The sequence below is a fragment of the Rutidosis leptorrhynchoides genome, chromosome 6 (genome assembly GCF_046630445.1).
Source record: "Rutidosis leptorrhynchoides isolate AG116_Rl617_1_P2 chromosome 6, CSIRO_AGI_Rlap_v1, whole genome shotgun sequence".
Taxonomy (NCBI): domain Eukaryota; kingdom Viridiplantae; phylum Streptophyta; class Magnoliopsida; order Asterales; family Asteraceae; genus Rutidosis; species Rutidosis leptorrhynchoides.
This window is the reverse complement of record NC_092338.1, coordinates 122,522,728-122,541,188: the sequence shown is the minus strand read 5'-3', so window position 1 is coordinate 122,541,188 and position 18,461 is coordinate 122,522,728.

Below are 18,461 nucleotides of genomic sequence, written 5' to 3'. Positions count from 1 at the left end.
ATCCATGTAAAGTTCAACCCTTAAAGCTTCGGGGTTCACAAGATTTGGGCACATCAAGGCTAGTTCGGAAAATCATTGATTATAAGCCTTGAGATCATTTCCGATCGCCTTTAAAGTTCTTAGCTCTTGTTCGAGCCTTCGGGTTTCTTCACGAGGGAAATATTCGACAATCATCTTTTCCCTCAAGTCGGCCCAAGAGAGGGCGCGAGCTTCATCGGTACCCACCGATTGTACATAAGTATTCCACCATGTAAGAGCGACACCGGCGAAGGTGTGAGTGGAGTATTTGACCTTGTCTTGGTCCCGACAACCGCTTATGCTAAAGACGGCTTCCGTTTGCTCAAACCATTGGGTGAGCACGACCGGTCCCCCGGTTCCATCAAAAGTGTGAGGTTTGCACCCCATGAACGCTTTATAGGAGCATCCTTCGTTTGAGTTACCGGCTCCATTGTTGTTGTTGTTGTTGTTGTAGTGGTTGTTATTATTATTGTTGTTGGATGAGTGACCGGCCATGGCCGCATCTACGGCGGTAGCTATCATCCGTTCGAGAGCTTGTTCGGGAGTTTCATTGCGGCGTACACGACGAGGAGCCATTGTTCCTTCAAGACACAAGAATATCATTGATTAGTATTCTCAATAATACTAACCGTGATATAGAATAAAGATAAAGAGAAGTTTTTCCTCGACTCGCCTTAAATTCTTTATGTCATAATGTCGGAACGTTCATATGAGTCACCGTAATATAATCCCGAAAATTATATTACCCTGATTCATATGTGCATTCGATATCATTTCATATAGTCAAGGTGGCGTGTCAATCAAATTAAACAACGTGAGATTAAGATGAACTAAGAGTAGATATGAGTAGAAGCGTTCGAGTATAAATGCACAAGTAGTCAAGTAATTCCTACTTCAAGTCTATATGCCGGTTGTAGTCTAGACTCACCAATGTACCCTATGACTCGGGGTCGACACCAATGAACTCTAAATCCCTACAACCAACGCTCTGATACCATCTGTAGCGACCCGACAAAATCGTCATTGACGGCGCCGTCTACTTAGGTCCCGTTACGTGGTCATAAGTCTTTAAAACAACGTTTGACCAAAAGATATGTCGCATTCATTTCAAATGTAAAGATTGTTCAAAGTTTACGAGAATAGTTCCACCACAAGTTACGTTACAAAGTTATAAGTACAAATGAAACTTATGCGACACAATTTAAAAGTAGCCAAAAGACGCTCTGTGTATGCATATATACACGACATCCAATGCAAGTATCAAAATAATGAGCGGAAGCATGTATCATGTATCGTTCAAGGACCTGAGAAAAACATAGAAATCTGTCAACGAAAACGTTGGTGAAATCATAGGTTTAAGTAAGTAAGTACAAGTGAACCACAAGATTTGCATCAATGAAATAATAGTAATACATTCCAAAAGTTTGTTTCACGAGCACCCAATTATCAATGCTTAACATTCCTTCCATAGAACCCCATCACTTAGTGCTAGAACATACACTGTTTCTCGAAAATATATTTCATTCGTAAACGGTAGCGAACCGTTTGAATGAGGGTTTGTCAAACCCATATGGATCCATACAACATAAGTTCTCGCTTACACCCGACAAGTGTAACTAATGATAATCGAATTGAGGATTTTGTTCTAAACTCGTATGTAGAATGTTTGTTTTCCTGTACTTGTGTTCACTTAGTAAAGAAATGTTTATGTTTTCTCATCCCAAATGTAAGTTCAAAAAGAGTAAAAGTGGGACTATGATCTCACCTTGAGTGCACGAGTAGTAAAGTACTTCAACAAGTAAACGTGTGCAAAGAACAATGCTAGTCTTGACCTAAACAATAGGTTGTATCAATAACGGTAAACACGATAGGTCAAAGATGTTCAATTAGTCCTATGGCTCGTTAAGACTCGATCATAATAGCATGTGAATCAAATTGTCATGTTTCATGCAAGGTACAAGTATAAAAACATGTTAGAACGATTGCACAAATATTTGGTTAAGTTTGATTAAAAGTCAACTTGGTCGGGACAAAGTCAACGAAAAAGTCAACATGTTCGGGTCGGGTCCCGAACTATTTTTCTGAGGTTTTTAATCATATATGAGCATGTTAGAACAAGTTTCATGTGAATCGGAGGTCCGTAGTATGCCAAACATTTTTCGTATTTTGGACATGGAGGTCAGAACCTGACCACGGCTTATGTCGCGCCGCGACATAAGCTGGCCGCGCCGCGGCATTGGCCGTGCGCTGGTACCTGGTCTGTCTCAATTGTTCAAGTCCCAAATCAAAACTCTTTCAAGCATAAATTACAAACCGCTAACTCTTAGAACTCGCACCTTATATCGTTGGAAAGGTAATTTGACAAAGAACACAACTAAATATATTTCACCAACCAAAAACATTATTTGTAACAATCGGCTTTCTAAAATAAATGATCGATTAATGCACACATTTAATACTCGAATTTGATAAGCGCACATTTATGATTCGGGCATTTAATGCATACATACAACACGCCGTTTTGTTGGTAATCGAGCATACAATACAACTAACTACTTACTAACAATAATTCATGGCATTCAATGTATCATCTATTCATTTCAAGCTTATCAAACCCTAACCCAAATTCACTAAAAATCACTAATCAAGTTTATGGAGTTTTCTCAAGCAACCTACACATCAAATTGAAGCTAGTGATACTAGGAACACAATTAGAACATGAACTTTTAACATCTAACAACATATGATCATCCAAAATTCAAGAACAACACACCAAAATTCAAGTTCATGCTAGTTATACTAAAACAACGAGATCGAGCATACAAATTACATACATGACATCACAATGAGCCATAGACACTAACTAACACCATTTCAAGTCAAAAACACGAATTTAGAGAAATCTAGAGTTTTAGAAATGTTACCCAAATGAGATGAAGTTGGTACCAAAATGAAGAGGATGAAGAGAGGATCACGAATATGTAATTTATTTTGTTGTAAGCCTCCTAGGTCGAATTTAGATGATGATTGAATGAATTTGGTAAATGTGTGTGTGTTCTTGCTAGAGAGAAAGAGAGAGAGAGAGGGAGATGGTTGAATGGTGGTGATTGGGGTGGACTAGTTGACCTAGTCAACTAGTTTGCCCCGTGTCAATTTTAGTCCCTCGAGTTTGTAGTCGGGTGCGGAAAATAACTAAACGGAATATTTTAAAACGCGTATTAACGGGAGATGTTATAAACATATAACGGAGTTTAAATTAGTATAACGGAAAAGTAAATGGAAAAAGGCGGGATGTTACAGCCTGTACTGTGGCTATGTTTGAAGCTAGAAAAGTACGGAATTCCTCTTCATTCATATTCACGGTGTGTCGAGTAGTCGGTGCCATTTCCTTCAAAATAGTCAAATGGAACAAGTTAATCATACAGAATATTAAGAGTAGTTAATAGTATTTCGTAGCATAATATGAACTCATTTATAAAAGCTTTTTCTTCATATTAGCGTTTTATAAGTTTAAATTCGGGTAGTACCTACCCGTTAAGTTCATACTTAGTAGCTAATATACAATTCAACTACTACAATTCTATATGAAAAACTGATTATAATAATATTTCGCGTTCAAACTTTTACACAATATTTTACAAACTTACAATACCGCTTATTTTACATATAGCATGAAATATAGCACACAATAAATTTGATACAAGATGGTTGTGAAGATAATTCTAGCTAGTACACAAGTCGTTCAGCAAAGGCAATAAAGACACGTAATTCATACGTCCAGAAACAAGTCTTGCATTCTGGTTTTACTAGGATTACTTCCCATCCTTGGTCTTGTGGAACATAACCGTTATGGCCGTTGATAAGACAGCGTGTTGTAACGTCGTCAAAGGGACGAGGGTTACGTAATGTCCAACAGTCCCGTAACAATCTAAAAACCTCATTTCTTACCCCAATTACCGACTCCGTCACTTGTGGGAACGTTTTGTTTAATAGTTGTAGCCCGATGTTCTTGTTCTCACTTTGGTGAGAAGCGAACATTACTAATCCGTAAGCATAACATGCTTCTTTATGTTGCATGTTAGCTGCTTTTTCTAAATCACGAAATCCAATATTCGGATATATTGAGTCAAAATAATTTCTTAACCCATTGCTTAAAATAGCATTTGGGTTCCCCGCAATATATGCGTCAAAGTAAACACACCGTAACTTATGGATTTCCCAATGTGATATCCCCCATCTTTCGAACGAAAGCCTTTTATAAACCAAGGCATTCTTGGAACGTTCTTCGAATGTCTTACAAACTGATCTCGCCTTAAATAGTTGTGCCGAAGAATTTTGACCGACTCTAGACAAGATTTCATCAATCATGTCTCCGGGTAGGTCTCTTAAAATATTGGGTTGTCTATCCATTTTGTGTTTTTATACTGTAAAATAGACAAGAGTTAGATTCATAAAAAAAAATACTTATTAATATAAGCAATTTTTACATATATCATAAAGCATAAGCACACTATATTACATATATTACACCACACGAATACAACTATCTTATTCTGACTCGCTTGTTTCTTCTTCTTCGGTTTTGGTTAGTTTTGCCAAGTTTCTAGGGATATATGATGTTCCCCTAATACGAGCCGTCGTTTTCCACATTGGTTTAGAAAAACCTGGTGGTTTAGAGGTTCCCGGGTCATTGTTACAACTTAAGGACTTCGGGGGTTGACGATACATATAAAGTTCATCGGGGATGGAATTAGATTTCTCTATTTTTATGCCCTTTCCCTTATTATTTTCTTTTGCCTTTTTAAATTCAGTTGGGGTAATTTCTATAACATCATCGGAATTCTCGTCAGAATCAGATTCATCGGAGAATTGGTAATCCTCCCAATATTTTGCTTCCTTAGCGGAAACACCATTGACCATAATTAACCTTGGTCGGTTGGTTGAGGATTTTCTTTTACTTAACTGTTTTATTATTTCCCCCACCGGTTCTATTTCTTCATCCGGTTCCGATTCTTCTTCCGGTTCCGATTCTTCTTCTGGTTCCGACTCTTCTTCCGGTTCCTCTTCGGGAACTTGTGAATCAGTCCACGAATCATTCCAATTTACATTTGACTCTTCATTATTATTAGGTGAGTCAATGGGACTTGTTCTAGAGGTAGACATCTATCACATAATATCAAACGCGTTAAGAGATTAATATATCACATAATATTCACATGTTAAAAATATATAGTTTCCAACAAAATTTGTTAAGCAATCATTTTTCAAGTAAACACGGTCGAAGTCCAGACTCACTAATGCATCCTAACAAACTCGATAAGACACACTAATGCAAAATTCTGGTTCTCTAAGACCAACGCTCGGATACCAACTGAAATGTCCCGTTCTTATTGATTAAAAACGTTCCATATTAATTGATTTCGTTGCGAGGTTTTGACCTCTATATGAGACGTTTTTCAAAGACTGCATTCATTTTAAAACAAACCATAACCTTTATTTCATCAATAAAGGTTTAAAAAGCTTTACGTAGATTATCAAATAATGATAATCTAAAATATCCTGTTTACACACGACCATTACATAATGGTTTACAATACAAATATGTTACAACAAAATAAGTTTCTTGAATGCAGTTTTTATACAATATCATACAAGCATGGACTCCAAATCTCGTCCTTATTTAAGTATGCGACAGCGGAAGCTCTTAATAATCACCTGAGAATAAGCATGCTTAAAACGTCAACAAAAATGTTGGTGAGTTATAGGTTTAACCTATATATATCAAATCATAATAATAGACCACAAGATTTCATATTTCAATACACATTCCATACATAGAGATAAAAATCATTCATATGGTGAACACCTGGTAACCGACATTAACAAGATGCATATATAAGAATATCCCCATCAATCCGGGACACCCTTCGGATATGATATAAATTTCGAAGTACTAAAGCATCTGGTACTTTGGATGGGGTTTGTTAGGCCCAATAGATCTATCTTTAGGATTCGCGTCAATTAGGGTGTCTGTTCCCTAATTCTTAGATTACCAGACTTAATAAAAAGGGGCATATTCGATTTCGATAATTCAACCATAGAATGTAGTTTCACGTACTTGTGTCTATTTTGTAAATCATTTATAAAACCTGCATGTATTCTCATCCCAAAAATATTAGATTTTAAAAGTGGGACTATAACTCACTTTCACAGATTTTTACTTCGTCGGGAAGTAAGACTTGGCCACTGGTTGATTCACGAACCTATAACAATATATACATATATATCAAAGTATGTTCAAAATATATTTACAACACTTTTAATATATTTTGATGTTTTAAGTTTATTAAGTCAGCTGTCCTCGTTAGTAACCTACAACTAGTTATCCACAGTTAGATGTACAGAAATAAATCGATAAATATTATCTTGAATCAATCCACGACCCAGTGTATACGTATCTCAGTATTGATCACAACTCAAACTATATATATTTTGGAATCAACCTCAACCCTGTATAGCTAATGTCACGACCCGGAAAATTTCGACTAATTTTAAACCAAACTCTCGATATGATATTGTATTTTGACACGATAAGCAAAGTCTGATAGGTTGAGTCTCAAAAATTTTGAACTGTTTCATATATTCAATTGACCTTCGACTTTTCTCGACGATTCACGAACAACTATTTGTAAATAGATACATATATGTGTGTGTATATAAATACTACTTGGAAATATATAAAATAATATTAAATCTATTTGTTTAAAAATATATAATATATATTTATGTGATAAAACTTGTTATTTAAAACTGATTATATATAGAGAGAGAGTAAATGGAAAATGAATGGTTTCGAGCTTAATTGGCAAAAATCGGTAACACTCGGTTGATGTTTCGTTAGTTTTAATATAGATATTGTACGTGTTCATGAAGGATTGAAATAAAAGTTGAACTGTAAATTGATTACGAAGATTTTAGATTTGTCAAAAATATTTTTATTTTTTTTAGTTTAAATTTTAGTACTCAGTACATATTAATTGGAACAGAAAACAAATAATTACCGAATCTTTTTGGTCGGGTTTCAAACAGTTAATGAGTGGAATAATTAAATATATTTAATCTAAAAATTTGAGATTTTTAGGAACATTTTTATACGTTAGTTGTTTAGCAATGAACACGATATGGCCATCCGGGATAAACTGATATTTTCCAACCATTCCTCACGGGTGTAATAAGAGAATTAATTACTGTTTTAAATTGATTAGCTATGTTTTTGTTTCATTCTATCTAAAAACTTATTATAATACTTATAATTAACTATCATCTATCTCTTTTCTATATATATACACCAACCATGAAAACCATCAGTAAGCATTCCCATTTCATTCTTTCTAAATCTCCTTTCTATTTCTCTTCTTTCATAACCAAGAACCACCACGGCCACCCTTGAATCCACCACCATTACCACCATCAACCGAACGAACCATCACCTTCAACACCACCTTGTTTACTTGTTTTAATCGATAACCACCACTGTAGAACATCACCCAACACGGAACCACTTTATCACCACCACCTTCATGACTTCATAAAAACACCCTTCTTATTTTTCTTCGTGACTAAGACCACCATCACCCCTTATCACCATAAACTACTATTGAACACCCATGATCACCAAATAATCACAAACCTCCATCATCTTCAACAACGATCACCACCATCTTCTTCATCAAACTCTTGAACCATCATACCTCACCATAATTATCGTTATTTCCTTTCGTTTCTGTATCATGAACATCACTAACCAAAGTCATTAAAGGATTTCAACTTCCATTGTTGTTGTTGTTGTTACTTTGAACTATTATACTACTTTCTAATCACCATGATAACCCACCCATCGTCAACCACCCAAACAACCTGCTATCGACAACCATTGTTAACCATCTGCAAACACTGTTTGTTGCTGCTATACGCGTATATATATATCTCTGATATGTACTTTTTCTGTCTATGTAATGACAATATATGATTATCAATTACGATGATGGTGAAAAAAAAAAAATCAAACGAAGATGGAGGAAAAGATGAACGATGGTGATGAAGATATTTTTCTCTTTTTATCCCACTTGCAAATAAACCTAATCCCCACTTGTATAAAAAAAAAAAAAGAAACAGAAGTTGTTTGCTCAGCGTGTTATTCCTCCATTCGTTAATCAATTATAAAGCCGAATATTGATTTCTTTTACGTTAAGCCGTAGATGTTGGGCTGGGAATTCCTTTTTGTGAATGGATCGAATCTCTATTTAAGTTAGTAGTGGGCTGTGATTTGTTGAGTTTCAAGTATTGGGCCTTGGGTTCAAGAGTTCTCAAAAGAAAACATATTTTTTTTCCTTGTATGAAACTGCAACATATAAAGAGCTGCGTGTTATTTTTTTTTTCTTTTCCTGTCCCTCCTTTTGTTCCAATTCGGTTACTGACCAACAAGATTGACGAAGATGATGATGACTAACGAGCAATGATAATGAGTGTGGTATATCATGATGATCAAGATTATATGAATGTTCGATTTAGATGATGATTGGATTAGTTAATGATGATGATTATAATGATAATGATTATGATCATGTTGTGATCATGATAAAAGATGATGTTATGGTATGATCATAATATAATGATAATGGTCACATAATGATGTCGATTTGGTTTAGGAGAAAAAGAAGGACACGTGAATCAGGTTAAATAGAACTAAATTCGGGATTTAAAACAACAATAGGGGAGTAGGGAAATGGTTTATGGGTGTTATTGGTTAGCAAGAGGTCTTGGGTTCAAGGTCGGGCATAAGCAACTATTTTTGGAATTTTTCTTGAAAGGTAGTTATAATTATTACTCTTATTATTATTATTTATTGTTATTATTATTATTATTAAAAGTAACATTAATATTAAAGTAATTATTTTAATTAAAATTATCATCAAAAGTATCATATTATTAAGAGTATCATTATTATTATTTTTATCATTAATAATATTATTATCACTAAACATGATTTTATCATTATTATTAATATAATTATTATTATTATCATTATTTTTACTAGTATTATTATCAACAATTAATATGTCATTATTAAATCTAATTATTATTATTGTCAACACTATTTTAGTATCATTAAAGTCATTATCTAAATAAATCAAAAGTTATTTATATAAAATATATCAAATACATATATAATAACTATATAAATATTACATTACTATTTCAAATAAATAATATATACAAACGGGTTTGATTATTATTACATGTTATTTATATGTATTAATATATATATAAATGATATAGGTTCGTGAATCCGAGGTCAACCCCACACTTGTTAAATGTCGTCATATGTATTTTTACTACAAAATACAGTATGGTGAGTTTCATTTGCTCCCTTTTTATTTGCTTTTGCAATATATATTTTTAGGCTGAGAATACATGCGCTGCTTTTATAAATGTTTACAAAATAGACACAAGTACTTAAAAATATATTCTACGTTGAGTTGTACCACTGGCATATTTCCCTGTAGCTTGGTAACTACTATTTACATGGGTATTGTAAACGCGAATCCTGTTGATAGATCTATCGGGCCTGACAACCCCAACCGGACTGGACGACCAGTATTCAACGGTTGCACAGTACTTCGTTTCGGTGACTACACTTGGTACGGTGTAGTGAGATTTCATAATAAAGGGAATATGCGACGTGATTAAATGTTAAGTATGGTTACCAGGTGCTCAATCACTTAGAATGCTTTACATACACTTGCGAGTGTATTATGTTTATTATTATGAAATCTTGTGGTCTATTAAAATATTGAAATGTTTGTTATAATAAACCTATGAACTCACCAACCTTTTGGTTGACACTTTAAAGCATGTTTATTCTCAGGTACGAATTAAGTCTTCCGCTGTGCATCTGCTCAATTTAAGGACATTACTTGGAGTCAATCATCGCAATGGGACCAAATGTTGATGACTTCGTCCAGGTGGATAAGGACGGGTCGTTACAGGTGGTATCAGAGCGGTGGTCTTAGCGAACCAGGTCTTGCATTAGGGTGTCTAACTGATAGTTGTTTAGATGCATTAGTGAGTCTGGACTTCGACCGTGTCTGCATGTCAAAAGTTTTGTTTATCATTTCTAGTCAAAAATCATCTGCTTATCATCCTTAGGAAATTATCTGCTTATCATTCTTAGTCTGGACCTGTCTTACTGCCTCTATTGCATAGACAATGTATAGATAGATTCATATCTTAGCGTATCTGTTATTGTTACCTTTTCCTGACAGCTTCCGTAGATTCCTCCGTAACTTATGGGATTTTAGTATTATATATACATATGTAAATTATGTATTGCAGGGTGCTAATCTACATCCTATAATCTATTTCTTATCAAAAATACTTTATCTGATCGTACGAGATAAATCCCTCAACCAGTTCGAATACCTCGGATTCCGACAGCTATTCCGATATGGATTTTGACTCAAGCTCCGAAGACAGTGTAACCAGAATGAATCAACCAATCAGCTATCCCCAATTCATCTAATAGGTTCGCAGTCGACTTAATCAATGGAGACGAGAAGAAGGCGATCCTTTCCACCAACCGAATTCATCTCTTGGCGATGAACCTAAAGCACTTACCGGCAAACCAGTCCGACACACTATTTTCACTCTCATTTCCAGAATATCTCGTAATGATTATATAATATCACGAATTCTAAATCTTATTCATCTCCTCGTTCCAACCGCCAATCATCTCAGAGTAACGGAAGAAGTCAACGAGTTTCGCGTTCGAGTAGTGGCTTTGGAGAATATGGTGCAAAACTTACAAGCACTAGCAGCATCACCGGCACCAACAATACCATCAGCATCGGCACCAGTACCAATAATAACACAAGCCTTAACATCACACGCCTCAATATCACCATCTGTACTTCGAGTATGATCTTCGTTCTACGTAACGTTCTACCTCATTTATCTTCGTTCGACATGGCGATTATGTAATCTCTAATGTTTTAGAGATTATATATTCTTGTTCTAACGGTAAATCAAATGAGTTTAATATCATATTGAATCATTAAATCCATGATTACATCTGAAGAAAATATATACGTATATATGTTTTCATAAAGATTGTAATTAAAAATTCTTTTGTACAAACTGTTAATGGTGAAAATATTTTAACGGGTAGGTAATACCCGAGGAATATTTAGATTTCACCTTAATAAGTTACACTGTACATTCGTCAAAGCTGATTCAACAGTCATTTACTATCCTACTTACAACCACCGATATACGTATCCGTTCACCGCAGAATAATCATTTTCATTCAATTTCATATTTAGATTTTGACCTATCAGAATCCAACGAGTGGCATAATGAAGAAAACATTTGACAAAATAAAATTTGTTAGAAACAAACAAATTAAATATGAGGAATTTTGTTAAGAATTCACGCTAACTGTTCCTAGCTAATTGTTCCCAGCTAACTGATTACATTTTATTTATCGCAATTTACATTCTCGCAATTTTACTTATCGTCATTTAATTTCTGTTATTTACTTTACGCACTTTATTTATCGTCATTTAATTTCTGTTATTTATTTTTACGCATTTTTAATATCGGGACACGTATACAAGGTTTTGACATATCATATCGACGCATCTATATATATTATTTGGAATAACCATAGACACTCTATATGCAGTAATGCGGGAGTTAGCTATACAGGGTTGAGGTTGATTCTACAATAATATATATAGTTTGAGTTGTGATCGAGTCTGAGACGTATACGGGTCACGAAACGTATTAATTAATTCGAATATTATATATTAAACTATATATGAATTATTGGATTGTTAACTGTGGACTAATAATATTGGACAATTAAAATGAATTAAAATATTGATTGTAACATATGAAACTAAACATTTCTTCAAGTTTGCCACTTGATCTCATTTTAAACCTCATTTGTATCTTGATGATTACAATCTGTGTTCAAATCTTTCATGATTCTTGAAAACACCTCGATCGAGAGGATGAACCAGCCGCATTTCATCTACGGAAGAAAAGGTTGATGCATATAGTTATGCACCTGAAAAACCCTCGAAAACTGAATAAACGTTTAACACATAGCTGTGTTAATTTCTTTAGTGTTATTATTACCCAAAATAACTTTGCAATTCTTCTTCAAATTAGCCAATTTTGTCACAGCTCCAGCAAGTCAATTCCGACTTTTCATCCGAAACAACCTTATTATAACCTTGATATATATGCGTACTCTTTATTGATACTGGGGAACCTTTTATATTTCACCATATTACCATCAGCGTTTAATCATCTAAAAACACAATTCTCCTGAAACCACCTTAGTTTGATACCCGATGATCCAGATCCGTTAACTTTGAAAATGCTGATAAAGTAGCATGTTGTAGATGGTCTTAATGGCCAATAGTTGATGATAAAGAAGGAAGTGTTAGGAACGCTCGATAGAAAATTTGGTACTAAAAATCGGATTGAGCACACCGTGAAGGAAACAAAGAACAAATACAAATACCAAACCCTATATTCAAAGAATCCAGGTAATTCTGGATCCGATGAAACCTTTAGAGAATATCTTGCTCCAAAGTCGTGTTAAAATCTTGCGGAAAATCTTTCTTCATTCACCTTCGAACTTAGAAATTTCAAAATATCATCATAAATATCTTCGATATTTCTGAGGATATTTACATAAATATTCTTGTCCGAAATTATCTACCTCTTCGTGTTTCCAGTATCCCATTATATTGGAAATTTCGGTAAAATCCAAGTATAAATTATGAATGAATTGTGGAGAAATGTTGGGAACTGAAGCATGAGTTAGTATAATATAATGCGCTTGGCCAACGTGATTATATTATAGTAAATCATGCTGAGTTTCTAATGAAATGTGATGATGGTTCACAATAGATTATACCATCATCATGTGTCATGTTACATAACTCTTTCATTCTACATAACCTCCGAACTTATCAAGAAGAATATATTCTTGATAATTCTATCTTCAGTAATTTTGATAAATTTGAAAATCAAATCGTGCCATCATGTTCCTTCTTGCCTAGAACATTATAATCATTCGAACTTCTATATTTACGAATTCTGGACCATTATTCGCTTGACTTGAAGTCGGGAAGAGAAAACAAAAGCATAGAGCTTCGAAATATAAGGGAGAATATAAAGCCCGATAACAACACATAAATTACAAACCGTGTATGTCAATGTTTATCGCAACATAAAGACACGGGAGAATTAAAAACAATATAACCCCAAAGGCGAAGTAGAAGAAAGTAGATTCCTCTTGTGGAAGTTGAAAAAGGAGAATGAATGTTGCGATAGTAAGGATGAGGACAACGATCAGAACTGGATTAAGCATTTTCACAATTGTTTGAAAGTATGGATCGAGAAGAAAGAATTGAAGTGGCGAAAATAATGGAACGAAAGAAGTCTATTTATAGTGAAAATACTAGACAAAGAAATCAAGACAGATTTCCACATTTAATTGGAGAGATCCTAATTTCCTTATTCGCCGAAGAGGCAAATCTTTTAGATTTTAAAGATTTTCTTTAATCCCTTGAATTCCGGAATTCAACCAAGACAACGTCAAAAGTTAAGACGCACCTTATTTTCTAAATTCCACCATGACTACAGCAAAAAGTTAAATCTCTATCTCAATCTGTTGTGACAGCTTCACTCGTACGCTTCACCTAACCGAATCGTTTTATCTATATTACTCAATAATGATAAAACTCTATTTAGCAACTCATATTCATCATGAAAACATTTTTAGTGTTAGCCATGACGACCTCGATCAAATTTCGGGACGAAATTTCTTTAACGGGTAGGTACTGTCACGACCCGGAAAATTTCGACTAATTTTAAACCAAACTCTCGATATGATATTGTATTTTGACACGATAAGCAAAGTCTGATAGGTTGAGTCTCAAAAATTTTGAACTGTTTCATATATTCAATTGACCTTCGACTTTTCTCGACGATTCACGAACAACTATTTGTAAATAGATACATATATGTGTGTGTATATAAATACTACTTGGAAATATATAAAATAATATTAAATCTATTTGTTTAAAAATATATAATATATATTTATGTGATAAAACTTGTTATTTAAAACTGATTATATATAGAGAGAGAGTAAATGGAAAAATGAATGGTTTCGAGCTTAATTGGCAAAAATCGGTAACACTCGGTTGATGTTTCGTTAGTTTTAATATAGATATTGTACGTGTTCATGAAGGATTGAAATAAAAGTTGAACTGTAAATTGATTACGAAGATTTTAGATTTGTCAAAAATATTTTTATTTTTTTTAGTTTAAATTTTAGTACTCAGTACATATTAATTGGAACAGAAAATAAATAATTACCGAATCTTTTTGGTCGGGTTTCAAACAGTTAATGAGTGGAATAATTAAATATATTTAATCTAAAAATTTGAGATTTTTAGGAACATTTTTATACGTTAGTTGTTTAGCAATGAACACGATATGGCCATCCGGGATAAACTGATATTTTCCAACCATTCCTCACGGGTGTAATAAGAGAATTAATTACTGTTTTAAATTGATTAGCTATGTTTTTGTTTCATTCTATCTAAAAACTTATTATAATACTTATAATTAACTATCATCTATCTCTTTTCTATATATATACACCAACCATGAAAACCATCAGTAAGCATTCCCATTTCATTCTTTCTAAATCTCCTTTCTATTTCTCTTCTTTCATAACCAAGAACCACCACGGCCACCCTTGAATCCACCACCATTACCACCATCAACCGAACGAACCATCACCTTCAACACCACCTTGTTTACTTGTTTTAATCGATAACCACCACTGTAGAACATCACCCAACACGGAACCACTTTATCACCACCACCTTCATGACTTCATAAAAACACCCTTCTTATTTTTCTTCGTGACTAAGACCACCATCACCCCTTATCACCATAAACTACTATTGAACACCCATGATCACCAAATAATCACAAACCTCCATCATCTTCAACAACGATCACCACCATCTTCTTCATCAAACTCTTGAACCATCATACCTCACCATAATTATCGTTATTTCCTTTCGTTTCTGTATCATGAACATCACCAACCAAAGTCATTAAAGGATTTCAACTTCCATTGTTGTTATTGTTGTTACTTTGAACTATTATACTACCACACTCGACCATCCATCACCACTTTCTAATCACCATGATAACCCACCCATCGTCAACCACCCAAACAACCTGCTATCGACAACCATTGTTAACCATCTGCAAACACTGTTTGTTGCTGCTATACGCGTATATATATATCTCTGATATGTAATTTTTCTGTCTATGTAATGACAATATATGATTATCAATTACGATGATGGTGAAAAAAAAAATAAAAATCAAACGAAGATGGAGGAAAAGATGAACGATGGTGATGAAGATATTTTTCTCTTTTTATCCCACTTGCAAATAAACCTAATCCCCACTTGTATAAAAAAAAAGAAAAAAAAGAAACAGAAGTTGTTTGCTCAGCGTGTTATTCCTCCATTCGTTAATCAATTATAAAGCCGAATATTGATTTCTTTTACGTTAAGCCGTAGATGTTGGGCTGGGAATTCCTTTTTGTGAATGGATCGAATCTCTATTTAAGTTAGTAGTGGGCTGTGATTTGTTGAGTTTCAAGTATTGGGCCTTGGGTTCAAGAGTTCTCAAAAGAAAACGTATTTTTTTTTCCTTGTATGAAACTGCAACATATAAAGAGCTGCGTGTTATTTTTTTTTTCTTTTCCTGTCCCTCCTTTTGTTCCAATTCGGTTACTGACCAACAAGATTGACGAAGATGATGATGACTAACGAGCAATGATAATGAGTGTGGTATATCATGATGATCAAGATTATATGAATGTTCGATTTAGATGATGATTGGATTAGTTAATGATGATGATTATAATGATAATGATTATGATCATGTTGTGATCATGATAAAAGATGATGTTATGGTATGATCATAATATAATGATAATGGTCACATAATGATGTCGATTTGGTTTAGGAGAAAAAGAAGGACACGTGAATCAGGTTAAATAGAACTAAATTCGGGATTTAAAACAACAATAGGGGAGTAGGGAAATGGTTTATGGGTGTTATTGGTTAGCAAGAGGTCTTGGGTTCAAGGTCGGGCATAAGCAACTATTATTGGAATTTTTCTTGAAAAGTAGTTATAATTATTACTCTTATTATTATTATTTATTGTTATTATTATTATTATTATTATTAAAAGTAACATTAATATTAAAGTAATTATTTTAATTAAAATTATCATCAAAAGTATCATATTATTAAGAGTATCATTATTATTATTTTTATCATTAATAATATTATTATCACTAAACATGATTTTATCATTATTATTAATATAATTATTATTATTATCATTATTTTTACTAGTATTATTATCAACAATTAATATGTCATTATTAAATCTAATTATTATTATTGTCAACACTATTTTAGTATCATTAAAGTCATTATCTAAATAAATCAAAAGTTATTTATATAAAATATATCAAATACATATATAATAACTATATAAATATTACATTACTATTTCAAATAAATAATATATACAAACGGGTTTGATTATTATTACATGTTATTTATATGTATTAATATATATATATAAATGATATAGGTTCGTGAATCCGAGGTCAACCCCACACTTGTTAAATGTCGTCATATGTATTTTTACTACAAAATACAGTATGGTGAGTTTCATTTGCTCCCTTTTTATTTGCTTTTGCAATATATATTTTTAGGCTGAGAATACATGCGCTGCTTTTATAAATGTTTACAAAATAGACACAAGTACTTAAAAATATATTCTACGTTGAGTTGTACCACTGGCATATTTCCCTGTAGCTTGGTAACTACTATTTACATGGGTATTGTAAACGCGAATCCTGTTGATAGATCTATCGGGCCTGACAACCCCAACCGGACTGGACGACCAGTATTCAACGGTTGCACAGTACTTCGTTTCGGTGACTACACTTGGTACGGTGTAGTGAGATTTCATAATAAAGGGAATATGCGACGTGATTAAATGTTAAGTATGGTTACCAGGTGCTCAATCACTTAGAATGCTTTACATACACTTGCGAGTGTATTATGTTTATTATTATGAAATCTTGTGGTCTATTAAAATATTGAAATGTTTGTTATAATAAACCTATGAACTCACCAACCTTTTGGTTGACACTTTAAAGCATGTTTATTCTCAGGTACGAATTAAGTCTTCCGCTGTGCATCTGCTCAATTTAAGGACATTACTTGGAGTCAATCATCGCAATGGGACCAAATGTTGATGACTTCGTCCAGGTGGATAAGGACGGGTCGTTACAGCTAACTCCAACATTCACATATAGAGTGTCTATGGTTGTTCCGAAATATATATAGATGTGTCGACATGATAGGTCGAAACATTGCATACGTGTCTATGGTATCTCAAGATTACATAATATACAATACAAGTTGATTAAGTTATGGTTGGAATAGATTTGTTACCAATTTTCACGTAGCTAAAATGAGAAAAATTATCCAATCTTGTTTTACCCATAACTTCTTCATTTTAAATCCGTTTTGAGTGAATCAAATTGCTATGGTTTCATATTGAACTATATTTTATGAATCTAAACAGAAAAAGTATAGGTTTATAGTCGGAAAAATAAGTTACAAGTCATTTTTGTAAAGGTAGTCATTTCAGTCGAAAGAACGACGTCTAGATGACCATTTTAGAAAACATACTTCCACTTTGAGTTTAACCATAATTTTTGGATATAGTTTCATGTTCATAATAAAAATCATTTTCTCAGAATAACAACTTTTAAATCAAAGTTTATCATAGTTTTTAATTAACTAACCCAAAACAGCCAGCGGTGTTACTACGACGGCGTAAATCCGGTTTTACGATGTTTTTCGTGTTTCCAGGTTTTAAATCATTAAGTTAGCATATCATATAGATATAGAACATGTGTTTAGTTGATTTTAAAAGTCAAGTTAGAAGGATTAACTTTTGTTTGCGAACAAGTTTAGAATTAACTAAACCATGTTCTAGCGATTACAGGTTTAAACCTTCGAATAAGATAGCTTTATATGTATGAATCGAATGATGTTATGAACATCTTTACTACCTTAAGTTCCTTGGATAAACCTACTGGAAAAGAGAAAAATGGATCTAGCTTCAACGGATCCTTGGATGGCTCGAAGTTCTTGAAGCAGAATCATGACACGAAAACAAGTTCAAGTAAGATCATCACTTGAAATAAGATTGTTATAGTTATAGAAATTGAACCAAAG